A 19065-nucleotide genomic window follows, 5' to 3' on the forward strand; every position below is an offset into this window, starting at 1 on the left:
GATCCATGAGAGGCAGGCAGCCGGTTCTGGGGAGGTTGAGGCAGCATTACATAGGGAGTTGAACCTGGAAGAGGGCAGCTAGGTTGTGGTTCCACTAACCACTGCCACTTACAGAGGGCCGTAGTCAAAGGATGGGGAAGTGACAGGAGAGCGTGTGTATAGTTCCTGCCACTGTTGCAGACTGCAGGTGGTCAGAACAATTGGGGAAAGAGCAGGGCAGGCGTTAATAATAATAAAAATAATAAAACTTTATTATAACCCACTATATAATAGTCTAAGCGGGGAACAAAGCACATATTAGCCCTCTACTCAAGTCACTTCACTGGCTTCCTATCCGTTTCTGCATACAATTCAAACTCCTCTTATTGAACTATAAGTGCATTCACTCTGCAGCTCCTCAGTATCTCTCCAATCTCATCTCTCCCTACATTCCTCCTCGGGAACTCCGTTCACTGGGTAAATCTCTCTTATCTGCACCCTTCTCCTCCACTGCTAACTCCAGACTCCGTTCCTTTTATCTTGCTGCACCATATGCCTGGAATAGACTTCCTGAGCCAGTACGTCAAGCTCCATCTCTGGCCGTCTTCAAATCTGAGCTAAAAGACCACCTTTTTGATGCTGCTTTTAACTCCTAAACCATACTCACTTGTTCAGTACCCATGTTTTATCATTCCCACCTTAGTAATTCCCTTATCCCTTATTTGTCCTGTTTGTCTGTCCTAATTAGATTGTAAGCTCTGCGTATGTCTAATAGCGCTATAGAAATGATAAGTAGTAGTAGGAGCCAGCGGTAGAGAAAAGGTCTGGAGAGCTGGATGACGTTTAGAAGAGAAATGAGATGGAGTAGAGTGATCTGCTTTATAAAAAAAACAACCCCCCCCCCCCCACCCGAAGGGGCCTATTGACTAAGCTGTATTAGCTGTTAATGTGGTAATTTCTGCACTAACAGCTAAAGCAAATCACAGCAGAGAATGGGTGGGGGCTGCTCCTTACAGTTAACATAGAGGTAGTTACATATTTGAAATATTCCTAGTGGTTAGTGCAGTGGACTTTGATCCTGGGGAACTGAGTTCAATTCCCACTGCAGCTCCTTGTGACTCTGGGCAAGTCACTTAACCCTCTATTGCCCCTGGTACAAAGTAAGTACCTGAATATATGTAAACCGCTTTGAATGTAGTTGCAAAAACCTCAGAAAGGCGGTATATCAAGTTATCTACCAGTCAGTTACCCCCCCCCCCACCAATTCTGTAAATTTGCACGCGCAATGTATAGAATAAAGTCAGTTGGACACACAACTTAATATAATAATTGGCTGTTGTTTGAAGTTAATTGAAGCAGTTGTGTCTGCAGCTGCCCTTAGAAGTTGTGCACACACAGTATATCACACACAGTAGGGGAGCCATGGACAGGGGAGGTGCACGGGTGGGTTAGGGGTGTGCCTAGGAATTAGATGCGCAGGCTATAGAATACTAGGATTTACGCATTTAACGGCAGTTAGTCGCAAGCACCAGCCTTTGACATGGCGTAAGTGTTTGCGCCTAAACTGTGACTTATGCTACTATTCTGTAATAGCAGTTTGGTGCAGAACTGTCATTACAGAATTTGGGCTTAGCACACATTATTCTGGCGCCCTTTCTTTGGTGTATGGTAATGAACTTTTTTCTGCATTAACTGAATGACAGAATTTTGGGATTACCCACAATAGTTAACACAGGGGGTCTTTTACTAAGGTGCGCTGGTGTTTTTAGCACGCGCTAAAAATAGACGCGTGCTAAACACCAGAGATGCCAATGTATTCCTAGGAGCATCTTTAGCGTTTAGCGCGTGCCTATTTTTAGTGCGCGTTAAAAACATCAGCTCGCCTAAGTAAAAGACCCCCGCAGAGACTTTGCAGTTACCATGCAGTAACTTTGATTGTTAACCTGTGGTAAATGCAAAATCCCAAGTGATTAGAATAAGTGAAAAAAGAGCAGCAGAAGCAATCCCTCGGTAGGTGTTGTGTTCAGTGAGTTTTGAGTGAAGAAGTGGCCAAGGATCCTGGGTATAGATCAGTTGTAGCAGTGTTTTGGGAAGTCATCTATATATAAGAAACTATGAACTGAAATAATAATAATAAAGAAAACAATAGTGCTATGTGAAAGAAAATAGCTGTGTGCCTTTTGAGAGCAGAGAGAAGCCGAATTTAGTGGAACAACTTCTGGTGGCAGAAATGAGGGAAGATTTGTGAACCTGTCTAATTAGAAAAGGAAAATAATTCAAAAGGAAATAAAACCTCAGCAGTGTGGGACTTACAGTATTCCAAAAACTGAAAGACAAATACTGAGGTAAAAATAGCTACAAGTTGTAAAAATGAAAACATAAGGCTGAGAGGGGATGATGGAGAAACTTCAGAAACATTAAAAATTACAGCATGAAACAGCAGATCACAGTGGTAAAGAGTAGGGAGCTGACCTCTCATCCTTAACTGATTTAACTGGTTGTAGCAGGAGGGGTGTTTGGTTACAAGCAGGTGGTTGTTAAAAAAAAATTCTTCAGTGAAGCTAGGGGCTTAGAATTGTCTTTTATTTTTCCTACAAAGTAAAAAGTGCTATGAGCATATAAAAAATATAACATACCGCGGCAATAGAATAATATTAAATAAGTGGGCACCAGTAGTTGAATCAAAAGCCTTGTATATGGAAAGTATACAGGTAAACAACCCACAATAAATTATAGTTTATTTATTTATTTGCAACATTTGTATCCCCCATTTTCCCACACACTAGCAGGCTCAATGTGGCTTACAAGATACCGAAATGGTGAACGCCAAGTACGGCAGGTGTTTAACAAATACAATTAGAAATAGGATCAGGGAAGGTAGGGACAAGTGGGTAAAATAAGTGACAAAGAAATAAGAAATAGCGCCCTTTGAATCAGTGCAGAGTCGAGCCAGCTAAGCAGAAGCAGTAGGGTAGGCCTTGCAAAATAGATAGGCCTTTAAATTTCGTCTGAATTTCAGAAAGTCTCAAACTTTATTATTTTTGATATGATTTCAGCAGTCTTATGCTTTACCGAAGAGCATTATGCACTTTAATCAGGATCAGCAGAGCCATCAGCAAACCCTTATCTCTGTTGTTGCTCTTGATGCGGGGTTTAAAAAAGGTATGGATGGCTTCCTAAAGCAAAATTCCATAGACCATTATTAAAATGGACTTGGGGAAAATCCACTGCTTATTTCTAGGATAATTGAAAAATGTAAATAGACACCGTTAGTCCAAGCATGTCTCAATTGGTGGGGGGGGGGGGGGGGGGGGGGGGGGGGAAAGCCTTATAATTCCACACAGGGTTAAAGTCAATAATTCACAGCAAAATGACTACCCTTTTTGTGTTGATTGTAATCATAGGCAGAAAACCCCCCTCCTTCAGATGAAATTCTTTTTTTAACTTTTTCGTTCAATATTTTTAGTTCTATTATATACTTAATAAATAAATGGTAAGCCAGATTTGACACTTAGCTTAGGTATTGGCGTTCTCGTTTTAGCGGCTTCTCAGATCTCGACAGGTACCCGTTTTGCTAGGGCTTCGTCAAGAGGGCCTGAGCCTTTTAAATAAACCTATTGAGAAAAAGCAAGCAATCCGTGTTCATATTGGACGGTGGGCTTATGGTACACTCGTGCACAGCTTTAACTAGGATAAGCAGCATAAAATGTATTGTACTTTTTTGGGATCTTGCCAGGTACTTGTGACCTGGATTGGCCACTGTTGGAAACAGGATGCTGGGCTTGATGGACCTTCAGTCTTTCCCAGTATGGTAGTTCTTATGTACTTATGCAGGTCCCATGAAGCAACAGTGATGGATGTTTCAGAGGTATGGAATAGGGGAAGGTTGTGGTTGGGGCTGGGAAGGTTTAACCTTTCCAAGCCTCACATACAGGGCCCTTATTTATGGTTCTGTGACGTTGAGTCCTCATGGTGCTCAGACTGCACTGCTCAATTTGAATTTAGCTTGCTCCTGTGAACTTATATGTAGTGGATCTCTTGTATGTCGGGGCTGTGGAATACCCCAGAGGCTGATGCATAACAAGTACAAGTAAGGTCTATGGCCAAAAATGTGCTTCAGTGCTCCCAACTTTCTCTCTCATGGCACACAGATTAGTAGGGGTCCTCCACTAGTGAGCATAGGGGCTCTTTTTTGAAGCAGAAAAACTTCCAAAAAGCAGCATTTGGACTTTTTTTTTTGCCAAAACTTCCAAATCACTATTTTCAAAATCCATTTTTAAGACATTTTCCTATGCAGTTTGCAATGTGCCCAAATCACAAGGGGGCATGTCGAGGACAAGATTTGGGTGTTCCCAACACTTGGACGTTTTTCTGCCATAATGGAGCAAAGCAAAAATGTTGAGATCTAAAAGTTAGACGTTTTGGTTCAGACATTTTTCAATCACGACTAAGTCACCAAAAGTTGCCCTTTGATAACGTTAGTAAGTAAATCCTGCAGCATACTTACTAACGTACAAAGTGGTGCAATTCGCTGTCTAAACATTTAAGAGGTGTGACCGGTTATTTCAGTTTCCACAAACACCTAAAAGCCTTCTTTTTTTTACAAAAATTTTGAATGAAGATACTAAGGGCCCTGTTTACTAAGGCGCACTAGCATTTTTAGCACATGCTAATGCTAGAGACACCCATAGGACCGCATGGGTGTCTCTAGCGTTAGCGCACACTATTTTTAGCATGCACTAAAAACGCTAGTGCGCCTATAGCGCGGCTTAGTAAACATGGCCCATAATGAGGTTCTTAACTTATGACTAGGAACTGTTTTCTCTTTCTTTGGTTCATTGTGATATTATAGTGATCGACTTATTAGCATCTATGCTTATGTAAGCTGCATTGAACCAAAGTAATTTTTGAAAATGTGGGATATAAATGCTGAAATTAAAAAAAAAAAAAAAAACTACTGGCACCCCAAATAGGGCAGTTGGCAATTTGCCACATCACCGACCTGCCTATATAGGCAGTTATATTTGATGCTCAATCTTGGAAAAGTTGTTTTATCATTTTGGTTGCAGCATAATCACATTCATTGTCAATACCCAATACCCTCTTCCTGTGAGACTTGACATTGGAATGCTTTTGTGTTTCACTTATATATCTGAACATTGTTTATTTCTGATCTGAAGAAGAAGGGTTACCTTTGAAAGCTTATAAAAATGTATTAAGTTAGTTCTATGTTTTGTCTTATTTCCATTTATCAATACTTGATTAAACCAGCAATCCAACAATATTGCAAACTGACATTTTACTTACTTTCAGCCTTAAGTTGTCTTCCCTCCCCCTCTTGAGATATAATCATAGCATATGATATGAATGTGATATAAGTTATGCACTTTTTTAACGCACCATTTTGTATGAGCACAGACAATGTTAATAAAGTTTTATGACATGTGACCCAGTCAAGGTTTAAAGCCAGCTCTTCCAAGCCAGGCATAGCATTTGCTTGTGAATGAGCAGAGACTTTCAGTTTGTTTGATGCTCTGGTAAGTTCTATTTCCCAATTTCTCTTTACTTTTGTTTTGCTTGATTTAACTACTAATACTGATGATTTTTTATGGTTATTTCAGTATTATCTGGGAGGTGCTTACACCACACCCTAGTTCTCCTACCTTGGGAAAAGTGAGAGGATAACTCCTTGGGGGTATGTAAGAACATCATAACAGGCCCCCTATACACTTTCTTTGTATAATATTTTTATATGTATGTTATTTAGTATATACACATTTTAAAGTTTGGTTCTATGATGTTTTCAGTCTGTCTGTGGGAAGCGGGACTGGTGGTTGGGAGGCGGGGATAGTGTTGGACAGACTTGTACGGTCTGTGCCAGAGCCGGTGGTTGGGAGGTGAGATAGTGCTGGGCAGACTTATACGGTCTGTGCCAGAGCCGGTGGTTGGGAGGCGGGGATAGTGCTGGGCAGACTTATACGGTCTGTGCCAGAGCCAGTGGTGGGAGGCGGGGCTGGTGGTTGGGAGGCGGGGATAGTGCTGGGCAGACTTATACGGTCTGTGCCAGAGCCAGTGGTGGGAGGCGGGGCTGGTGGTTGGGAGGCGGGGATAGTGCTGGGCAGACTTATACGGTCTGTGCCCTGAAGAGCACAGGTACAAATCAAAGTAGGGTATACAGAAAAAGCAGCAAATATGAGTTATCTTGTTGGGCAGACTGGATGGACCGTGCAGGTCTTTTTCTGCCGTCATCTACTATGTTACTATGTTGATTTAGTTATTTATATATGAATATTATAATGGTTTCCAGACTCTATATGTATTTATATTATTTATGTTGGTATGTACTTTTTGACCATTTTAAGTATTTATTTTATTACGATTTTTATTATTTATTGATTCATTTGGTTTGCAGTTTGGTTTAACATGTTTTTTTTAATGTTTATTAGTTTTAAACTGTCCCTGAAGCAGCCCTGTTGGGCATTCTTTTGCCTGCACTCTACAATAAATACTTGTAAGTTCATCCTTCACCGTGTCTGCTTCATCTTCCATTTTACTAGGACTAGCAGACCGCTTGCCCATCTGGTTTTTTTTTATGATATATGTTATGCATACTTGTTCTTGATCTGTTCTTGCTATTATCAGAACACTGACTATGGAAGTCTACACTGATTATGGAAGTCTACCCAGCACTAGCCTTACTTCCCAACTGCTGGAGTTGCCGTCTAAGCACAGTTAAGTTTCATTTTGATGCCATTTTCTTTCCATTTATGGATCCTTTATATATCCCACATGTTTTTGAATTTCATCAGTGTTTCAGTGCTATGGTGAGGTCTGAAACCCACTCGGTTTTGGGAGTTGAACATGAGTTTTGTTGATAAAGTCAATGAGCTGGAGCTGAGTATGGACAATCTTTCTGCTATTCTGGAATTGAATGAGAGATTTGAGACTGGGCAATAATTTTCTGGTATGGTGGGATTGAGAGAAGGTTTTTTTCAGATTCAGGTGAAATCTTGAAATGGTCCCACATTACTAAAGCGACTTAGAGGGCTCATGGACCAAAGATAAGAAAGGAGAGCTTGAGAACATTCCTTAATCAAAGTGGATGGAACTGGGTCAGACATTGAGGTGGTCACCGTCAGAGAGACCACCAACTTCTGATGAGCTTGCTCGAGTGAGGTGAGGTCCATACAGGGAAAGAAAGCTGAAGTATGTGGAAAAGGACTAGATAAAAGGGAGAATGATATTAGAAAACGAATGATGCAAGATGGTTTGCAGTAAGGTTCAGAGCATTACTGACTTCATGGGGCAATGGGGGTAGTGACATCTTGTAGAAATGTAGAGGCCCTTTTACTAACCTGTGGTAAGCACTAATGCATGCTTACAGCAGGTTAAAATACACAAATGCAGTGCACGCTCTGGTGTCTCGCTCTAGTTTTGGAATTGGCGCGTTCTACCCACGTGCTAAAAAAATAAAATTTATTTCTTAGCGCCGGGAGTGTGTTTGGGGGAGAAGAGTGGGTGCAGCTATGCTAATTGGTTAGTGTGTGGGCATTGCTGCATGGGTAACTGATTAGCGCAGGATTAGCACATGAGTGCTTACTGCCTACAAAATAGGTGGCTGTAAGGGCTCACATGCTAATGAGGAAATTAGCGCATGACTATTATCAGAAAATAGAAAAGTCTGCCTTTTACCAGCAGTGTTAAAAGTGGTCTCAGCGTGTGGGAAAGCCCTGTGTTGGGGCTACCGGAGGCCAGTTTTTAGCGCTGCTTGGTAAAAGGACTCCTTACAGATTAGTGGGATGCTTGTCGTGTTGAATTATCTTATCAAAGTGTTGGTTTTTTTTCCCAGCTTAATTTCATGATTGTCAAGTCTTGAGCATTCCTTACAATAGGGACACATTAACCATGGAGTTATTCTTTCTCCAGTAACTTTTTGGCATGATATGTTTGTCTTTTTAGAAGATGTAATTTAGGATGGCAGGAAGGCTGCCATTGTGTAAGAAACAAGAAACACTACCTAGATGGGGAAATGGTATTTCATACATGCTGTTCTTGCGTGCCAGCAGTTCATCCTGCTTTGAACCTTAACAGGCCTGCTTTGTGGCCAATGCATTGCTATTGAAGGTGGCAGGAGGTGTAGCCTGATGGTTAGTGCAGTGGGCTGAAAACCAGGGGAACTGGGTTCAATTCCCACTACAGCTTCTTGTGACTCTGGGCAAGTCACTTAAACCTCCATTATTCCGGTACAAATACCTGTATATGAAATGTAAACTGCTTCGATTGTGACCACAGAAAGGCAGGATATCAAATCCCATCCTCATCTCCTTTCCCTTTCCTTTCGTATTATTAGATAACTACAGCATCTAAGTGGCTGATAAACCACATGTGAGAATCTATGTATTTTTTTTTTAGAGAGGGAATCTCATGGGTGGAGAGTGGACATTTTAATTATTTATATATTTATATACAGCCTAGACCTAAGCAGTTTACAGGTACTGGTACTGTCCCTAATGGGCTCACAATCTAGTGTTATACCTGGGGCAATGAAGGGCTAAGTGACTTGCCTAGGGTCACACAGAACTGCAGAGCAAATCGAACCTGGTTCCCCAGATCCGCAATCTGCTGCACTAACCCTTAGGCTACTCCTCCATTCCCTCATTCTCCAGCTAGTGCATTAGAATTACTGTGCACCAACTGGATAACGCAGGATTAACGTGGGAGCACTTACCCTGTGATTCTATATATGGCGCTTCAATTTCTGCACTGAAATTGAAGTATATTCTATAACAATTTATGTAACTTCATTAGTTAACTAGCTATTCAGCACTGTTAATTGGATGTTAACAAGAACTTATCAACAGTAATTGGCATTAATTGACATTTACGCGCACAACTCGCTAAGTACTTTGCGAATGCTTGCTGGGAAAACTGATTTTGTTTAATGCTCTGGGAGGCATGTGATGCACACAGTACCTTAAGAAGGCAGAAAGTTTTCTTGTCTGTTTGGAATTCTATTTGCAAATTATTTCACATAAAGTAAGACGTGCGGTGTTGAATACATTCCGAAATGTATTATGACCTGTTTGCCATTTTATGCTGGGCTGTGTAGGGGCTTTCTGCCGGGAGAGTTGAGGGGGGGGGGGGTAGAGGTGGGTAGAGAAGAGTTTATTTCAATTTATACCCTACATAGATGGCTTGAGGTCATAAGAGTCCAGACAACGGGCCATCATAGTTGAAAAGTAAGGTTAAAGTTGGATGATAGAAAATCATTTATAAAATCAGGATCATAACTTCTTCTTGTAATTTTTTTTTATTATGAAACCTTGTTTGTTTATATGTCGTTGATTGTATTATATAATTCATGGTATACTATCAGGCTTATTTTCGAAAGAGAAGGGATGCACATCTTTCGACACAAACTGGACGATGGGCGTCCTCATAGGGTTGCCCAAATTGGCATAATCGAAAGCCGATTTTGGGCGTCCCCAACTGCTTTCCGTCGCAAGGACAACCAAAGTTCCCGGGGCATGTAGCAAAGGCGGGTCTTGGGTGTGCCTAACATATGGGCGTCCTTGACCCATAATAAAAAAGAAGGGGGTCCCTGACGAGCACTTGGACGACTTTACTTGGTCCTTTTTTCTTACGACCAAGCCACGAAAAGGTGCCTGAACTGACCAGATGATCACCGGAGGGAATCAGGGATGACCTCCCCTTACTCTCCCAGTGGTCACTAACCCCCTCCCACCCTCAAAAAAGAACTTAAAAAATATATTGTGCCAGCCTCTATGTCAGCCTCAAATGTCATACTCAGGTACATCACAGCAGTATGCAGCTCCCTGGAGCAGTTTTAGTGGGTACTGCAGTGCACTTCAGGTAGGCGGACCCAGGCCCATCCCCCCTACCTGTTACACTTGTGGTGGTAAATGTGAGCCCTCCAAAACCCACGCAAAACCCACGCAAAACCCACTGTACTCACATCTAGGTGCCCCCCTTCACCCATAAGGTCTATGGTAATGGTGTACAGTTGTGGGTAGTGGGTTTTGGGGGGCTCAGCACATAAGTTAAGGGAGCTATGCACCTGGGAGCTTTTTCTGAAGTCCACTGCAGTGCCCCCTAGGGTGCCCGGTTGGTGTCCTATCATGTGAGGGGGACCAGTGCACTACGAATGCTGGCTCCTTCCACGACCAAAGGGCTTGCATTTGGTCGTTTCTGAGATGGGCGTCCTTAGTTTCCATCATTGCCGAAAATCAGAAACGACCAAGTCTAAGGACGACCATCTCTAGGTACAACCTAAATGTCAAGACTTGGGCGTCCCCGACCATATTATCAAAACGAAAGATGGATGCCCATCTTGTTTCAATAATACGGGTTTCCCCGCCCCTTTGCTGGGACGTCCTGTGAGGACATCCTCAGGAAAACTTGGGCGCTCCTTTCGATTTATGCCCCTCCACGTCTTGTGATCTCATGATGTAGTTGGTATGTTGTTGTTCTGATCCTTAATAAAACCATTTAAACTTAAAAGTGATTCCGTGAGTAGAGAGCCAGGGGGCTCCTTCTGCAGGAGTAATGTGACATGGCCTGATTTTTTAGTGCCATGAATCAGTTTAATTGTGGTGTTTTGTAACAGTTGTAATTGTCGAGATATTCAGTGGAAGAATGAGATAAAGGAGGGGAACAGACTGTGCAGTAGCTAATAAGGACATAGAGCAAAGAGAGACATGATTTGGGAGCAGAGATGACTGAATGAATGAGAAGAAAGCTTCAAAAGAGAGAGAAAAGGCAGGAGGTAAGCCTGGGAAGGAGAAGAGGATAAATGATTTTTTGAAAAGATCTGAAAACCTGGTTATTTCAGATGCTGGCACTGTCTTGATAACAGTTTGCTTATGTTTTAATATGTTGTACTTTCTAGGATTATGTTCCTAATTCTTTTAATGTAAGCCGCATTGATCCATTTATGGTTATCGTGGCATACAAGTATTGGCTGTAATGTACAGATGGAAGGAGAAAATGACTGGGGAAGAAGTGAGGAAATACCTTTGAGAGGCATAGAAACAGGCTATAGTGAAAGAAGGGTAATAATGTGATAGTGAAGAGAAGAGAAAATGAAAATAAAATAAAAAGAACAAGGACTGAAAAGGAAAACGGAAAATTGAAAAGAACAAAGAAATAATGGCAATAGAAGTAAAGAGGCATACTACAAAGGTTATTCTTTTTCTTACTAAAGGAAAATATTTTTAAATCAAAGTTTTTAAGCAAGACAGGGCTTTTTTTTTTTAAATGTAAATTGAAAAATATGAAGTATATGCAGAGTCAATCAAATGTGCCAAGCTACAGGATACCAGGAGCGGTGTCTTGATTAATGAGAGATATGGGAGAATATACAAGAAAAAGAAAAATACAGGAGTTCCCGTCTTTGACTCACACAAACAAAAACATAACAAGGTTTCATTGTACCAATAAGGGATGAATTAAATTGCAAAAAAAAAGATGCTGAAGGGCAACAAACCTAGTATAAGGCTGATACACTCTCTCTGACCCCCAGGTGGCAGCATAACGCCACATTTTCACTTCTTCATGTAGCATCCTGGGATGGGGTTACTCCATGTCAAACCCACACGTCTTAGAGCTTGTTTTATTTATCTAGATTTTAATGTATTTATTTAAATGACAGAAGTGTTAACCAGCTGGTGAGCAAGTGTAAAACATCATATACACCCAAATGCTGCTGTGAATCCTTCCTGCTGTCTGTTTGGTTCACAGTGGCACGGTACACTTTCTCTTGACAATTGTATCTGTATTGCCGCTGTGTATCTAAGTCTGTGTTTATGTATGTTTCTGACCGCGAAAGAGGAGGAGTGGTTGCAGTGGAGCAGTTCCCAAACATTCTTTTGCTTTGGAAAGAATAACTTTGATTCAGAATGCTGCAGCAAGAGTAATAGAAGGTTGTAAGCAACGTGATCACATCACACAATTTTTGCAAAAAACTTCACTGGCTACTAGTACAATACAGGGCTAAATTTAAAACTCTATGGGCCAGATGCACTAAACTTATCGAGCCAGCAGTGTGGTTTTTAAACTGGTTCTAGCCAGTTTAGCGTGCAAGTAAGTAAACCGGGACATGCACAAAAGGGTTCTCCGAGCCATTTTTCTGTCACAGTAGCAGCTAATGAAAACAGATTGCAAATGAGCTAATTACTATTATAATGTGAATGCGATGCAGTATCGTTTCCGACCCCATGCACCGTGGAAAACCTAACGGGAGGTCTGCACCTCTCGTTGGGGCTGCTGTGAGCGGGACCCATGCAGAGGAGGACGCCCATTGCAAAAATCAGAAGAAAAAAAACGTCCAAGTGCTCGTCAGAGACGTCCTTTCAAGTGCTAACACTTGAACGTCCTTCACTCAAAAAAAAAAAAAAAAAAAAGGATGTCCCTGAAGAAACACTTGTGGATGCTTTTTTTTCTTCAGATTTTGTGATGGGCTGCTTTTTTGGACGTGTTTTTCTTACGTGCCCGAAATGACCACCGCCGGAGAGAATCGGGGATCGGGACATGCGAGGACGTCCAAATCAAAACTATTTGGACGTCCCTTTCGATTATGCCCCGCCAGGTCTCTCTCAGCCAATCACAGCGCATTTAGCTAAACGTGCTGTGATTGGCTGAGAGAGACCTGGAGGGGCATAATCGAAAGGGACATCCAAATAGTTTTGATTTGGATGTCCTCGTACATTCCGATCCCCGATTCTCCCCGGTGGTGGTCATTTCTGGCACGTAAGAAAAACATGTCCAAAAAGGATGCCCATCACAAAATCTGAAGAAAAAAATCGTCCAAGTGCTCATCGGGGACGTCCTTTTTTTTTATTTTTGAGAGTGGCGTGTATGAAGCCGTCTTTGGCATGCGCAGAGCAGCCAGCATGCTCGGCTGGCTGTCTGGCTTCCCCTCCTTAGGAAGGAAATCGCGTGCAAATGAGCTAACAGCGAGCAGCTCATTTGCATGCGATTTCCTTCATGCATGCCCGTTTTTTACCGATTTGCTAAGGGATCGGTAAAGGAAGGGCTCTTTCCGTGGAGTAGTGCATCTGGCTGTATGTCTAGTCTTCAAGGCCCTTAAAGGAAATGGCCCAGAGTACTTGATGAACAGGATCTCCCTCTACACACCTCCAAGTTCACTAAAATCCTCCCAAGGAATATCTCTAACCACACCCTCTCTAAAGGACATCATGTGACGTGATACCCAGCAAGCTTTCTCCAGAGTAACACCCACACTCTGGAAGGCACTCCCTGAAAGGCTTCCATTAACACAAGACTATCTCTACTTCAGGAAGCAGGTGAAAACTTGTGTCATTCACACACACACAAGGAGTAACACGAGCTGCACATACTGAAGCAGGTCATGTTTATCCACTCCTGACCTCATGCGCAGCTTTCTTTAAATTAGTCCCCTTATTATTTTACTCCTATTACTCTGTCTTACTTATCTTATGTTCCATCTTTGCTTATGCTGTATGGTTTTGAAAGTTTATTAATCAGCAATAATGACTCGACACGGCTGTGTTTCAGCCAAATGGCCTGCCTTAGGCGTCTTCTTATATTATGTGTGAGTCTGTCGGTGTCACTTCCTGTAATGAAGTATTTCTAGTCTTATCTACTGCACATTAGATACGCAGGCCGAACTGTCTTGCTAAAGTAGTACGCAAAAAAGGTGGGAAGCACTGCAAATAGCACTCCATGCATAGTAACATAGTAAATGACGGCAGATAAAGATCTGTAAGGTCCATCCAGTCTGCCCAACAAGATAAACTCATTTTACATGGTATGTGATACTTTATATGTATGCCCAAGTTTGATTTGTCCTTGCCTTTCTCAGGGCACAGACCGTAGAAGTCTGCTTAGTACTGTTCTTGTACTAAGTTCTGAAGCTAACATTGAAGCCCCTTAAAATTTACACTCCAGCCCATCCCTATCTATTCAGTCACAATCAGGGTGTAGACGTAGAAGTCTGCCCAGCTCCCGTTTTGTTTCCCAATTACTGGCGTCGCCACCCAATCTCCGCTAAGATTCCACAGAAGTATTCCTTCTAAACAGGATTCCTTTGTGTTTATCCCACGCATATTTGAATTCCGTTACCGTTTTTATCTCCACCACCTCCCGCGGGAGGGCATTCCACATATCCACCACCCTCTATGAAAAAATACTTCCTGACATTAGTCCTGAGTCTGCCCCCCTTCAACCTCAATTCATGTCCTGTAGTTCTACCGCCTTCTCGTCTCCGGAAAAGGTTCATTTGCGGATTAATACCTTTCAAATATTTGAACTTCTGTATCATATGACCCCTGTTTCTCCTTTCCTCCAAGGTATACATGTTCAGGTCAGCAAGTCTCTCGTACGGTTTGCAACGCAAATCCCATACCATTTTTGTAGCTTTTCTTTGCACCGCTTCCAATCTTTTTACATCTTTAACAAGATACGGCCTCCAAAACTGAACACAGTACTCCAAGTGGGGCCTCACCAACGACTTTTAGAGGGGCATCAACACCTCCTTTCTTCTGCTGGTTATGCCCCTCTCTACGCAGCCTAGCATCCTTCTGGCCACGGCCGTCGCCTTGTCGCCTTGTTTCTTCAACTGCACAAACACACTTGAAATTATCTCTAAACTGAAGTGTGTTTGGGCATGCGGCGCTATTTGCAGTGCTTCCCGCCTTTTTTGCGTACTACTTTAGCAAGACAGGTTGAGTTACATATCTAATGTGCAGTAGATAAAACTAGAAATACTTCATTACAGGAAGTGACACCGATAGACTCAGCCACATAATATAAGAAGACTCCTCAGGCAGGCCATTGGGCTGAAACACGGCTGTGTCAAGTCGTTATTGCTGATTAATAGACCATACAGCATCATCATATTATTGGATCACCTTTTGTGTCTCCTGAGTGTCATTATCTCTGCGAGGATTTTTGTTCTTCTGTACTTTTTGCCATCTTTGCTTATACCCTATGCTGTCTATTAAAATGTTTTATTTTGTATTGTGTTGACATTGTAAGTGGGGCAGTTCAGCAAACTGAAGAGTAGCAAATCTCCTGGACCGGATGGTATTCATCCTAGAGTACTGATAGAACTGAAAAATGAGCTTGCGGAGCTACTGCTAGTGATATGCAACTTATCCTTAAAATTGAGCGTGGTACCAGAAGATTAGAGGGTGGCCAATGTAACACCGATTTTTTAAAAAGGCTCCAGGGGAGATCCGGGAAATTATAGACCGGTGAGTCTGACGTCAGTGCCGGGGAAAATGGTAGAGGCTATTATTAAAAACAAAATTACAGAGCACATCCGAGGACATGGATTACTGAGACCAAGTCAGCACGGCTTTTGTGTGGGGAAATCTTGCCTGACCAATTTACTTCAATTCTTTGAAGGAGTAAACAAACATGTGGACAAAGGGGAACCGGTTGATATTGAGGCTCATTTTCAAAGCACTTAGCCTCCCAAAGTTCCATAGAAACCTATGGAACTTAGCCTCCCAAAGTGCTTTGAAAATATGCCTCATTGTGTATCTGGATTTTCAAAAGGCATTTGACAAGGTACCTCATGAAAGGCTACAGAGGAAATTGGAGGATCATGGGATAGGAGGAAACGTCCTATTGTGGATTAAAAACTGGTTGAAGGATAGGAAACAGAGAGTGGGGTTAAATGGGCAGTGTTCACAATGGAGAAGGGTAGTTAGTGGGGTTCCTCAGGGGTCTGTGCTAGGACCGCTGCTTTTTAATATATTTATAAATGATTTAGAGATGGGAGTAACTAGCGAGGTAATTAAATTTGCTGATGACACAAAGTTATTCAAAGTTGTTAAATCACGACAGGATTGTGAAAAGTTACAAGAGGACCTTACGAGACTGGGAGACTGGGCGGCTAAATGGCAGATGACGTTTAATGTGAGCAAGTGCAAGGTGATGCATGTGGGAAGAAAGAACCCGAATTATAGCTACGTCATGCAAGGTTCCACGTTAGGAGTTACGGACCAAGAAAGGGATCTGGGTGTCGTCATCGATAATACACTGAAACCTTCTGTTCAGTGTGCTGCTGTGGTTAGGAAAGCGAATAGAATGTTGGGTATTATTAGGAAAGGTATGGAAAACAGGTGTGAGGATGTTATAATGCCGTTGTATCGCTCCATGGTGCGACCGCACCTTGAGTATTGTGTTCAATTCTGGTCGCCGCATCTCAAGAAAGATATAGTAGAATTGGAAAAGGTGCAGCGAAGGGCGACTAAAATGATAGCGGGGATGGGACGACTTCCCTATGAAGAAAGATTAAGGAGGCTAGGGCTATTCAGCTTGGAGAAGAGACGGCTGAGGGGAGACATGATAGAGGTATATAAAATAATGAGTGGAGTGGAACAGGTGGATGAGAAGCGTCTGTTCACGCTTTCCAAAAATACTAGGACTAGGGGGCATGTGATGAAACTACAGTGTAGTAAATTTAAAACAAATCGGAGAAAATATTTCTTCACCCAACGTGTAATTAAACTCTGGAATTCGTTGCCGGAGAAAGTGGTGAAGGCGGTTAGCTTAGCAGAGTTTAAAAAGGGGTTGGACGGTTTCCTAAAGGACAAGTCCATAAACCGCTACTAAATGGACTTGGGAAAAATCCACAATTCCAGGAATAACATGTATAGAATGTTTGTACGTTTGGGAACATGCCAGGTGCCTTTGGACTGGATTGGCTGCTGTCGTGGACAGGATGCTGGGCTCGATGGACCCTTGGTCTTTTCCCAGTATGGCATTACTTATGTACTTATATGTACTTATGTACTTATGTAGTATACTATTCCATACCTTGTATTGTTATTTGAATATTTGTACTGCTCTAATTGTCTATTGCCTAGGTTTGACTTATTCTTGCTGTACATTGCCTTGAATTGTAAATAAATCCTAATAAATATTTAAAATGAAATCAATATATCTAAGATGCCATTATCAACAGATTTCAAAGGATAGATTTGCAGTTTAACCACAGTGGACTAGATTCTGTAAATGGCGCAGTTTATAGAATATCGCTTAGTGTCAGGATCTGGACCCAATTTTGGGTGTGAGGATTTACATCAACTGAAACCTGGTGCAAATTCATACGCCTAAATTAGGGGTGGATATACTACATTTTATAACCAACCTATATGCAGGTGGAAAAGTGAAAGTTCAGAAAATTATACAAGACTTTGCAACCTTCAGGTAATTAATATCCTTAAGTTAACCTTAATAAAACTGAGAGATATGTTTAAGAGAGAGCTGAGGGAGGTGCTTCAGGTACCAGAAGAGTCTATGCCTCCAATATCTCGTATTTACTATTTACCATCTGCAAAAAGAGAGTTGCTTCCACTGCAAGGATATCGGGTCCCCGAGGTTGATGTGCTTAATCTCTCTGAAATACTGGAGACTTCTGAGATTGAGCCAGTAACCTTTGCCATCTTTGACTTTATCTTTGGATTGCGACTAGCTACTTCATTTGTTCTTTAAGAAAAGGGATATCCCCTTTATGGGTTCACAAGTCAGGATTTTTCCTGACCTGTGTAAAGAACTCAGAAAATTTGGCATAGATAGCAAGCCTATACTTCCCTTAACAACCATATGTGCCTGTAAGCTGGGGAGAGAAGAGAGTCGGTTCTAGGACAGTTCCCACCCACCATTTCCCATCTGGACAATTCCCACCTATAACCCCAAAATAGAAAACACACTAGGACAAGTAATCTCCCTCCCTTTCCTCTTCCAGATTGTTTGGGGGGGGGGGGGCAGTACCCCCTCACAACATTATCTTTTACACATTCCTTTCCCCTTCCATGCAGTTTGTGTGCCCCCCCCCCACACCCTCAAACTTGGTTTCAACCTAATTCATGTTTAATCCGAGATCTAAATATCATAAATAAATAGATAAATAGAAACTGCAGTTCATGTGGGGGGGGGGGGGGGGGGCAATGCCTCCCCACACCCCCCAAACTAGGTTTCAACATAATTCAGTCCCTCAAAATGACACACTGATTATGATTTATAAGAAATTACCAGGATTTATGGGACCCAATACAAGAAAGAAGCCACTCGTCCTTCCCTACACCCCTTCCCATGCACTCCGCTCCATGGATAAATCCTTCTTATCTGTTCCCTTCTCCACTACTGCCAACTCCAGACTTCGCGCCTTCTGTCTCGCTGCACCCTACGCCTGGAATAAACTTCCTGAGCCCATACGTCTTGCCCCATCCTTGGCCACCTTTACATCTAGACTGAAAGCCCACCTCTTTAACATTGCTTTTGACTCGTAACCACTCGCCTCCACTTACCCTCCTCTCCTCCTTCCTGTACACATTAATTGATTTGATTTGCTTACTTTATTTTTTGTCTATTAGATTGTAAGCTCTTTGAGCAGGGACTGTCTTTCTTCTATGTTTGTGCAGCGCTGCGTATGCCTTGTAGCGCTATAGAAATGCTAAATAGTAGTAGTAGTAGTAGGGGAGGAAAAGTCCTTGGTGGGAATTGTCCCGGGCGGAATTATCCTAGGTGGGAATTTTCTTGGTGGGTGGGAACTCACCTGATACCATTTTTGTTGCCTTACTCTGAACCGCTTGAAATATTTTTATATCCATAGCAAGATAGAGCCAAACACAGTATTCCAAGTGGGACCTCACAAACAACTTATATAGGGCCATTCAGTTCTTTCTTCTTTTAGTTATGCCTCTTTCTATGCAGCCTAGCATCCTTCTGGCTATGGCCACTGCCTTGTCACTCTGTTTTGCTACCCTGAGATCTTCAGACACTATCACCCCAAGGTCCCTTTCTTAATCTGTTCATATGTACGTTACCCCACCCACCCCAGCACATACAGCTTCTTTGGATTTTTGTATCTCAAGTGCATCACTCTGCACTTGTTCACATTAATTTTTAGATTAGTTCTCATGTTGTCCACTCCCTCTGGGATGTCCATTTTGTTGCAAATCTTTGTGTCATCTGCAAAAAGGCAAACTTTTCCTTCTAACCCTTCAGTAATGTGGGTTCACAAATATATTAAATAGAATCAGCTCCAGTATTGATCCTTGAGGCACTCCG

Source organism: Microcaecilia unicolor, chromosome 1 (genome assembly GCF_901765095.1).
Source record: "Microcaecilia unicolor chromosome 1, aMicUni1.1, whole genome shotgun sequence".
In the NCBI taxonomy this organism is placed as follows: domain Eukaryota; kingdom Metazoa; phylum Chordata; class Amphibia; order Gymnophiona; family Siphonopidae; genus Microcaecilia; species Microcaecilia unicolor.